The sequence below is a fragment of the Palaemon carinicauda genome, chromosome 4, assembly GCF_036898095.1.
Source record: "Palaemon carinicauda isolate YSFRI2023 chromosome 4, ASM3689809v2, whole genome shotgun sequence".
NCBI lineage: Eukaryota > Metazoa > Arthropoda > Malacostraca > Decapoda > Palaemonidae > Palaemon > Palaemon carinicauda.
In genome coordinates, this window is record NC_090728.1 from 81,156,738 (window position 1) to 81,169,286 (window position 12,549).

The 12,549-nt window shown below is 33.7% G+C and overlaps 1 protein-coding gene across 1 annotated transcript in view; it reads right to left on the minus strand.

Annotated features, from left to right (window-relative positions):
- Window positions 1-12,549, minus strand: part of LOC137639538 (uncharacterized) — a 320,634-nt gene that overhangs the window by 255,540 nt on the left and 52,545 nt on the right. The window lies entirely within an intron of this gene.

Sequence of the window (12,549 nt, forward strand, 5' to 3'; positions counted from 1 at the left end):
TATTGATCACACATCAGCACACATTCTTACAACCTTTCATGAAAGAAGTAATAAAGAAAGATTCTGAAGCAAAGTATGAGAGATCATATGGGAGGGGATTGAGCGTTGATTGTCTCCCTACCAAAAGAAAATTGGCAAGAAAAGAAGAACGACGAGGCTTGTGTGAAGAGATGGTTAAAGATAGAAGGACCCTTTTGTTTTATGTGACCATTCCGGTTCTAATGGCAGAGTCTCCAGACGAACTTTATACAGCCCTGCTCTTACTCACCAAGCAGTAAGAGCATTACCCAGCATCCACTAGTGACCTTATTCGAGAGAGAACCTTTAAAAGAGCACCATCTTCTAAAGAAGACTCAGGGGTACAAGAGGAGTTTCTTCCTACATCTACGTCGGATCAACTTGCAGTTTCATAGTCCACTGAATATTTACAATGCACAACACGTCCTCTCCAAATTACTCAGTTACTGGACCACGCAATTACTGTAGTGCTTTCTATGTACATTAGTAACTATATTGACATTAATAAAGGCTGTCACTATTTTTGCCTAATACCATCTCCTATCTACTTACGAAATGATGAACAATGCTAAACAAACATATTTCTAAGCGTCCAGAATCTATAAAACTTTACTAAAATTATTAGTTATGATCCTTCGTGACATGGCAATAATAGGTACGACTACAGCAGCTACGATAATAATGCAAATAAAAAGTAAAATTTTTGCTCATCTAATCAATTAACAATATGCCCTAGCTATCAAGCATAAGTCACACATGTATCGATACGAATGACATTAAAAGACATTACAAATTGATGAACCCAATGTGTATGGAGTGTTATGTATTTAAATAAGTTCTTCTTAATGTAAATTATCTAGAAATTAGCAATCTGTACGCGTAGACGTGTTACCCGCTCAGCAAAGTTTGAGAGAGAGAGAGAGAGAGAGAGAGAGAGAGAGAGAGAGAGAAAGTCAAAACCTTTATTCCATTATAAAATGGTTATTCTGTTACATAACAATATAATTGAGAGAGAGAGAGAGAAAATAAAGTCTCGTGGGAAGAAAATGATGATCTGAAATGCCTGGTCTTGAGATTCCCATTGATCGAAGTACGTCGGCGTGCAAGCGTCATCACAACAGTTACACAGTCGAGGACGTTTCCACTAGAGGCCTTAAGTTATCAAATCCTATTCCCTGGAATACTGTCTTGGACTTACGAGAGGGGCAAGAGGAGGAGGCGGTGGTCAGGGGGATGCTGGAACGGAGAAGTTGGCCAAGTGCCCAGGTTTAGATATCTTGGTGCGATATATCGATGCTCGACAACTGCCGGGAAACGATGGCTTTCCCTTTGCCCTTTATTATGCAACACACGAAGAAAGGAACCCGAAAAATCAGCCGCACTGACATGCTAGCGTTACTGAATTCACTTTTATTGTTCAATAAAAGGTAAGTATGTGCGCACTGGGTAATTTATTTACCACTGAAAGTAACTGATCCAATTAATCGAACAGTAAAATGGGAAAACATCCCCATACTTTGATCTTCAATTCTAAGAAAGAAAACAAAACTAAGTCGCCCAAGACTTCATCCAAATAATGTTAGGAGTCTGAACGGACGAGATCTTCCTGTCATTCTTTTGGACTTCTTTTTTTTTTCATCTATTTTGGTAAATGTCCCTCTGATTTCATTTGTTACAGTTTTCTTTTACAATAAAATATGGTGGTAGTAGAGAGAGAGAGAGAGAGAGAGAGAGAGAGAGAGAGAGAGAATTAAATGAGTTTCTCCTTGAAATACATAAAACTTTACACGGCCAGTCAACTAATTACAATATCAACCATCAAAAATAACTTCATAACTATTGCTCGAGTTGGTGATATAATTTTTCGTCTACAGAAAGTATATATTAAAAATATCTTACTAGAACGCATTATACAACACAAGAGAAGCAAGCTTCTTCAAAAATGAAAGCTTTCCTTTTAAATACCACTAAGTTGCATCAATTTAAAAAAAAAAATATATATATATATATCTATCCGTAAAAATCTTCAACTTCCGGAGAACCCGCAGCTGTAAGATGTGTAATTACCATGTATGTCAGTAAGAAGAGGTTCACGGTCATGCACAAGATGTGGAATAGGGCTGTGCCATTTCCAGTAAGGAATCCCAATAGAGCCATAATGAAAATTATTCACATAACATTCCAACAACAATAATAAAACAATAATAAACCAATACTGTCATACTGTATAGTTTTATGATTGGAATTCATTGTATATCATTTATTTATTATCAACCGTCCAAATAGGATTATTGATTCGTTCCCATTACGCTTAATTTCAACTACCTCTAATTATTTAATTATCTTGAAAATATCAACAAATTAAAAATTAGATAGAATTCGACGGCTGTTATATATATATATATATATATATAATATAATATACATACTGTACATATACGTACATATACGTACATATATACATACACACACACACACACACACACACACACATATATATATATATATATACACAGGATATATGTATATGTATATATATATACACATTTATATATACATATACATACATATATATATATACATATATACATACATATATATAAAAATATATATATATATATATATATATATGTATGTATGTATATATTTATATGTGTGTGTATGCATGTATGTGAATATATAAAATATATATATATATATATATATATATTTATATATATATTATAAATATATATATATATTTATATATAATATATTATATATATATGATATATATATATGATATATATATATTATATATATATATGATATATATATATATATTATATATATATGTGTATATATATATATATATATATATACATACACACATACATACATACACACGTGTATATGTAAACACATTTGTAAGTAAAGCCTACACAAACAATATATATATATATATATATATACATATACATATCATTTTATATATATACATATATATTATATATATATATATATATACATATACATATACACATATATACATATTTTATATATATATATATATATATATGAATCATAATTTTTGCTGAGAGAATTTACTTCGTACATCGATAATAGTGGCATGTTTCTCATTTTTATCAGGTTTACATTTCAATTCTGAGGAAGATAATTTAGTCCTGCAGTAGGTAATACAACTATTGCACTATGATGATTGTTTATTTTACTTACCAGAACCACAACTCCCGAATAATGCCATCAAACCAACGTACCTGAAAAGAAATATATGCATTACTATTTGAGAAAACACCAAACATTCAGATTGACGCTCAATCTTTCAAGGTTAAATTGGTGTATAATCAGACACCAGTAAGGGCCTAGTGATCCAATCGATCCAACCCCCACCCCCCTTCTATCAATCTACCTTACGATGTCGAACACCCAATGCTTTACATATGTGTGTGTGTGTGTGTGTGTGTCGTCTGAACCAGTATATAATGTCCTACATACATTTCTGGAAACTGTTCCCTAAACCAAACGCATCAACTTCCATCTTCTCAAAGGTTCATCGACCAGGAATGTAAGTCACATTCCACGAATGTCATTAGGAAATAGTTGCAATTGTTCGTTTTAACACCAGAGGCGAAGAGATATACCCTAACACACTTCCCATCAAATACAGCCCAAACCTCCGCCCCCAGCACCCATCCCACGCCCAAACCAAACGAGTGGAAACAAAGAACGGAAATGCCAGGCGTCCTTGCAAGTTCTCTGCCTTCTCTCGACTGACCATGGGGCGCTTCAAAAGTTGGTCCAGCCAACCTCTTCATTTTTCATATTCCTTAGATAATTCAATAAGACATACATGCATACATACGTGGTGATATAGGGAAACAGTTATCGTACTGTATTAAGCAAATGGATTTCCCCAACTTATTGTGCAGATCGCTATCGGACTAGTAAACATATAAAACCTATACATATACATACATAATACATATATATACATTCACACATATATATATATATATACAAATATTCTTATACACATTCACACACACAATATATATATATATATATATATATACATACATACATACATTACATATATTCATATACATACATACATACATAACATATATTCATATACATCCATACATACATAACATATATTCATATACATCCATATATTACATATACATATATATATATACATTATACACATATATATATATACATTATACATATATATATATATATATATATACACCCATATATAAACAAAATACAAATAAACATTTATACATTATATAATTTATTTGTATGTAGCAACCTCAAAACAATGCCTCTCTCTGGCTCTATCAAAATAGCTAAGGGAAGAATAACCAGAATTGTATCTCCTTCAAAACTCGGTCTGATGGGTTTGAGATAATGTTCACATTGGAACTTCCTCATCACTCTGATATCGACGAGAGGTTCTGAAGGAAACCGCTTCTTCCACAGAAATTCTTCTTTACGTTTCCTTTCTCCTAGAAATGCTTGTTCTTCCAATAAATACTTCATAACACTTAGAAAACGCACTTCAATCACTTAGGATTCTCAAATATAATAACAATAGTCCTTAAATGAATTTGATTCTTCTAAACAAAGACGCAAAGGAAATCAAAATCACAAAACCTGAAGAAATTTTACCCGCTAAAAGCAATATATCTAAAGATATTCTGTACCGGAAAAAATAATTCATACTTCTATGCTTACCAAGTCAAGAGACGGGTTAGATTTAGAATAATGGAATATTAACAAACTTCGGAAACTTAATTTTCTGCAAAAAAAAAAAACTACTAATTAAAAAAAAACGACAGATTCAGTCAAAATAAAACCATTAAAACGGAAAAAAATTAATATGCATAATGTTGCTTTAACATACATTACTAAAACACGGCAAAATTTAATTCATTCCATGCAAAAGCGCTAATAAACTAAATGTAGGACGTTCTGTATCATCACTTTGATTCTAAAGAACTAGCCTAATGATTATGTTCACTCTCACCGAAAAAAAAAACTTACTTAACCCAAAAGGCAATGGTGCCAACCAATCCAAAAAAAACAAACTCGATCTTTAATCATCTTGGCTAAAGATCAAGTGGACTATATTGATGGCGATACAGAATTACATTAATGCTCCTTCCAAATATGATTCTCCAGATTATGTAGAATAGGAGTTGCTAATATTGTTGTAAATCGTATATATGAAAAAAATGTTTTTGAAAATAGTGGCGGTAGATGAATCAGATCTGATTTTTTTGAGTAAATATTTCGCCGTTCATTGGAAATTGTCAATTATACCATGACAAATTTAGTTGTCATTACCCATATGCAATTATAAAATCTTTTAAATGACTAAATATTTGACGGAAGGAGCTGGGATGAGGAAGACTCGAGAATGAACCAAACTAAGTGGGGGGAAAAAGTTAGAGGAAACAACCACCTTGGGAGGATACCACCGTTGCTACCTCCATCCTCGTCTGCACTTTTCCGGGCTGACTTTCCCACATTTGCCTAGGCAATGCCTACACCTAACTATGAGAGTATGGACAATCGAAAGTTCATATGACGAGCGAAGATATCAATGGCAAGATCCAGATTCAGTGTACAATTTAAGGATATCACTGAAAATATTGGTATAAAATGGGCACGCTAAACATAAGCTTATACATGAACGCCCGTGAGTATGATTATAGCCCTACATTTCAAATGAAGTAGATACTCGTCGTTCGCACCATCCAAAAATGATAAGCTTTTCTCTCGCCGCACAAAAACAAAATCATGTATCAAATAATACAACATAAGCATGTACATTTCAACCATCAACACCTCCCACATACCTCCAAACATCACTAAATCTATTCTCAAGAGTTCAATAATATATTGAAATACTTGGCTGGTCGGCTGTATCAAACCATCTGACTTGTAACCCTTTAGTAGCAAGTCCTGAGCAAGAAGACCCGACGACGTCCACCGCCGTAACCCTGCTTATACCTGGCTGGAACACGTGCTCTAAAAAGGCTCAACCTTAGCCCAAGGGAATTCCTTACTTGGAGGAACCCAACATTAAACCTGGCTCGTTACTCGGAACAATTTGCACACGGCAACGTCTTAGCACCAAGGACCAATGGCAGGGTACAAAAAAGACAGCATCAAGGTTGATGGACAACTGCCCTCTTATTTCTTTTTGTGAGCAAGTTAATCGTGCCAAATAACCATATCTGTCACATCTTGAAACAAGATGATTTATAAAACAATAATTTTAGTACCAACTGGATTTATTTATACTTATATGCATACTTATATAAGCTATGTACAGTATATACAAATACCTACACAAATGTATTATATATTCATCATATATATATATATATATATATATATACAGACATTTAGAATTATTTGAAATTACATGAAATAAGATGATGAAAATTGGGTTCCACTTCCATTTCTCTCATAAACCCAACATAACCCTATAATTACTAAGTAAAAGATCCCATCTAAGAAACAACATCGGAAATTCTTCCAGTAATTGGTAGCTTACGTCGAACGTCCCAAAGCGGCCGACGGCCTGACTTGTACCAACTTGTGAGAGGATAGAATTTCAAGCCACAACTCGCCCACCAGATTTTAGACTAGATTTTATTATAACAGGAATTTAATTATGGCAGTTTTGTTTGACAAGAGAATATTTTAACAAAATATTTTAGTATATGGTGAAAAAGAAAAAAATGGTGACTATTTGATGAGTACTGCCATCACTTGAAAAAAAGGGGCCTTATTATTATTACACCCCACCCTTGAAACTTTTATTTTATCCCCAAACATATTTCATACATTTAATACAAATCCCATTTCATACTTAGCCTATATGAGACCCGAAAATAAATAATTAAACTTTAATCACACTGCATTCACTTTGCTCAATTCAAACTTCTAAGTAAAATTTTAAGTCTTTATAGAGATAAATTTTCAATTACAACAAACAGAACACTAAGATAAAATGCCTCCAACAACCTTCAAAAGGAGTCTACTGTATACTATACCAAAGGATGAATGGAACACAAAGAACTCCAGATGATGAGGTCATCGACAGGTATACAGTAGTCTACGAAGCGAAGGATTAGACCAAGGTCTATAGAATACAAGGTCTACCCATCAGCGGCCCAAACTGTGTTCTCTACTGCGCAGGCTAGCCATGCGGTTATTGATGACGTCACACCGCCCCGTGGTCTGATTTACCAGCCTTTGTTTTCCGGTATTTACTATTTTACAGTTTGCTTACAAGGAAGCTGATGTTCAATATTTCAATCTTTCTTCCATTTCTACGTTAAATAGTTGTGTTAGTATATGTTGGATGTCGAACCATAAATTTTAAAGACCGTTATCAAATTATTTAAGGACAAATCACAAATAATTTTGAGCGTGTTTCCACCTAATGATTTGATGAAGGCAGCATTGCCTAAAAAATGTAGTTATGACTAAGATTCAGATACTCTTTGTGCTCTAAAAATTATACTATCATTTAGATAGAACTAGCGAGTTTTTCCTGTAATGTTTATATTTAACGACCTAGGTCCTACCAACGGTAGTCTATGGAAATCTCTAAGCATAATTGTGCATAATTCGATGATTGAAAATCCAGCATCACCGATCGCGTTGTTTGTGTCTTTGCTGATGGTCCCACATCTCATAAGACTAATAAGAAACAATTTCTTTGATAATGGCTTTCAGCAAAGTGACGGTGATTTTGTCCACTGCTCTTCGCTAAGGGAACTTATAATGTAAAAGTGATCTGAAAATATCACATAAATTTGGAGAAACATATAAATGTCAGTGGCTTTCAGCGTATGAATGTAAAAATTAGCTGTACAATTGATATTAGAAAACAATTACGAAATCGCTTAAATATTTCTGTAGCAAAAGATTATTTTTAGATAAGCATTGGGAAGAAATAAGTCAATTTATCTCTGGAGTTCCGTACGATACAAAGATGTTCAGAAATTAATACGGGTTGATCTTACAAAATCAGGATGATTTCATCAATTGCACGACACCGAGTAAAATCATTGAAGCTAATGGGAAATAATTGTCTTTATTCATTCCAAATAGGATTGGCAGTTTCTTGTGAATCTTTGCCAATATTGTTAAAAAGGAGAAAATTATATTTAATAAATCATTTTATTGACTTATAGAATGAATCAAGATGGACTTGAACATTTCCTTACCTTTTTGTGATAAATGGAAGTCTGCTATCAGCACCTAGCGTTAGATACAGTTAAATAGTATCTATTAGAGAAAGACAGTTACCTTATAAGGTCAAAATATAATACAGATCCCAATTGCAAAATAGATAACTTAACAGCTAGAACCTTTTATATTCTTGATAATAACTCTCTCTCTCTCTCTCTCTCTCTCTCTCTCTCTCTCTCTCTCTCTCAAGATAAAGATGAAAAATCGCTACAACGTGATCTAAGGCTATATGCGATGATATTTTGTCTGCCCGATGAATGCGACGATGAAGGAAATGATGTTACAAAAAGTATAGGGGAAGTTGATAATTGGACATATGGATGATGCAAAATAGAAAGGTGGTCTAGACTGTTTCGCCGGTTTCCATTGCCCTCAAGTTTCCCTAATGCACAAATCTGTATTAAAGGGGGGACGATTCGTGGGCAGGTATAATTAGCTCAGCAAATAAGGAATTGGTGAAGGCATCAAAAGAATTTACTGATCCGATAAAGAATATTGAAAAAAAAAAAAAATAAAAGTTATCACAGAGTAGTAAAAAATAGCATTAGATATTCCTAATAAAATGGGATTACCACTTTTAGTCACTTATTTTGTTCGTTGACGAAATATTTTTAGAATAATAATATTAACTAAAAGAAATAACTTCTGCAAGGAAAATAACTATTAAAGTTAGAAGATTGTAAAATGTAATAATCATGATCACTTATTTCTATTATGTGTTTGTACAACTTTATTTTAATAGATATTTTTAAGATTTAATTTTGAGTCATTAGTAAATGATTAGTTTAGAAATGTATCTAAATATGCATGCACATTGCTTAATTGTACATTTGGTGAAACAATATTTCCATAAAGGATTTGGATAATATTTGTTCTTTTCTGATATGCGACTTTTTAAACCATTTTCCTTAAAAACTTTCTCACAGGAAGTATTTTGTAACGAAATTTAGTCATCAAAATAGCTTATAATATTAATTTTTTCTGAAATAGAAATGTTATTTTCAACGGGATAATGAAGAAAACTGAACTTTTGCAAAGCAAGCTAATGCTGAATGGTACTCTTTCGCGGGCCAATGGAGCTCTGTGACGTCACGAAACTTACCCCCACTTAACGTTTACCCCTCTAATCCCCGCTAACCCCCAATTTACCTGCGCGTGGGTAGACCTCGTATTCTATAGACCTTGGATTAGACCATTCAATAAAGGAATGGACTCTCTTGTTCGACAGAAACTGATACTTAGGATAACTCTTCTTCAACAGTCAAATGAAGAAGTACAGATGCTGGGACCAGAAAGCCCATTCAGAGTCCAAGAGCAACGGGGGGGGGGGGGGTATCCAACAGCAGCAATAGGAAGTTTAAAGATTTAAAGTTTAATCGGGAACTGAGATATAATAAGAAGGCTTAAGAGCAACAATATTCTTAGAATATGACTCACTCTCTCTCTCTCTCTCTCTCTCTCTCTCTCTCTCTCTCTCTCAGTTTAACTTCTAATTTCCTCTCTATCCATGGCTGATGCCATGTCTTCTCTCACTTACTGCTTCATTTCCAATTTCCTTAGCTTTCCGCATCTCGCCAAAGGTAACTGACATCGGGTTCCGATATCGAAGTTCTTTCCAATTCTCTAGAACTAAAGGGTGAGACAAGTCCTTGCACAACAATGTCTCTCTCTCTCCTCTCTCTCTCTCTCTCTCTCTCTCTCTCTCTCATACTGTGGTGATTCACATATTTCTCTAAAATAAAAATAGTTTAACATTGAAGATGAATTGTTTAAGAATTACCTTGCACATATATTTCAATGTTAAAGAAAAATTCCAAATTCCAAAGTGAAAGACTTGTTATTAACGATAATAGTAACAATTAAGGCCTACAACTATTCAAAGAGGAAATAGTTTCAGGTTATCGTTATTTCATATACTGTATCGTCACTTCCTGCAAATGCGGCTACAGATAAAAGCATGAGCCTCAGATGATTGGAATTTCTTCAAAAGTTACCTGCATTGACGTAAATGGCGCAAATGATGGGAGTTTTCAAAAGGAATAAACTCTCTCTCTCTCTCTCTCTCTCTCTCTCTCTCTCTCTCTCTGGTCCGAATGAAGAGAAATGAAGTTCCCCTATAGAAAAAATGCAATAAATCCACGAACGAAAGGTGGTGCTCCGTGAAGAAACTAACACTATAATTATATAGACGTGTATCATATGCAGCTAATTTTACTTCGTATATATTTATTTGATTCAGATCGTAATAGTCATAGAATGAAAAAAAACGGAAGATTAGATATATATATATATATATATATATATGTAAGTGTGTATGTATGTATATATATAATATATATATATATATATATATATATATATATATATATATATTATATAAATACATATACATTATATATATATGTATATATATATATATACTGTATATACATATGCATATATACATATGTATATATGTATATATGTATGTAGCCTATGTATATATGTATATATATATATATACATACATATATATATGTATGTATGTATATATATATATATATATATATGTGTGTGTGTGTGTGTGTATGGGAAAATAACCCAGTGAGGAACAGAAACAAGGAAAAGTAGAATATAAGAACAGTAACATTAAAATAAATATTTCGCATATAGACTATAAAAACTTAAAAAAACATATATTAATATATATATATGTGTGTGTGTGTATATATATATATATATATATATGAGAGAGAGAGAGAGAGAGAGAGAGAGAGAGAGAGAGAGGGAGGGGGGGTCCAAGTAATGACCATCAGTTCCGCGTAAACGTGGCACCAAGCCAGGGCATTTCCCATCAGTTGGCACGCTGCTCACATTCATCCTTATCATCATCATCTCTCCTGCTACGCCTATTGACGCAAAGGGCCTCGGTTGGATTTCGTCAGTCGTCTCTATCTTGAGCTTTTAATTCAATACTTCTCCATTCATCATCTACTTCGCGCTTCATAGTCCTCAGCCTTGAAGGCCTAGATCTTCCTACTCTTCTAGTGCCTTGTGGGGCCCAGCTGAATGCTAGGTGAACTGATCTCTCTTGGGAATGCGAAGAGCACGCCCAAATCCATCTCCATCTACCCCTCATCGTGATCTCATCCACATATGGCACCTGAGTAATCTCTTATAGTTTCATTTATAATCCTGTCCTGCCATTTAATAAGCAATATCCTTCTGAGGGCTTTGTTCTTAATTTTACCAAATCTAATGAAGATCATTTCACTGTCATACCATGACTCATGTCCATAGAGTAACGCCGATCTCACTAAACTAATATATAGTCTGAGTTTTATATGCAATCTCAAGCGATTTTATTTCCAAATTTTCCTTAACCTAGCCATTATCTGATTTTTTTTTAAATCTTTCACTAAACTCTAATTCTAAAGACCCTGTATTGGAGATCATAGTTCATAAATACATGAATGATTCTACCTCATTAACACTTTCTCCTTCCAAAGATATTTCATCTTCCATTGTATACACCGTTCTCATCATCTCTGTCTTTCTTCCAATTATCTTCAGCCCAACCTTGTGTGATATTTCACGCATTCTGGTAAACAAGCATTGCAAATCCTGTGGTGTTCTGCTAACAAGGACATCACCATCAGCATACTCTAGGTCTGCTAAATTCCTACCACCAATCCAGTCCAATCCTTCTCCACCATCTCCGACTGTTCTACGTATTACAAAATCCATGAGAGGCTAAACAACATAGGTGACAATACATTCCCTTGGAGTACTCCACTGTTCACTGGAAATTCATTTGATAAGATTCCATTAACATTAACTGTGCACTTGCTATACTCATGAAGAGACCTAATCAAATGAAAATTGCTTATATAAAGAAAAACGACCAGCGACAGCAAGGTATACCTGGTAATTGCAGGAGGGGGGGGGGGGAAATTACAAAAACTTCACGATCCAGGCCAGAAGCTTAATATCTAAACACAATGATTTCCCTTCTTAAGTAACAAATGGGACGAAAGATTATCTTTCTCATTTCATAAAAAATTCCTTTAAAAGTTAAACAAAATACTTGATAACTTGATTAATTAATGGCTGATCGACTAGAAAATTTATTTTATACAAGGTGAAGCAACTTTTCTATTGCTCCAAGACTACCAGACTAGTAAACACAATTTTGCAGAAAAGTAAAATTCATGTTTATCTTTTAACAAAAAACCACACCAACAAACTATGAAGACCTCGGCTTGTTAC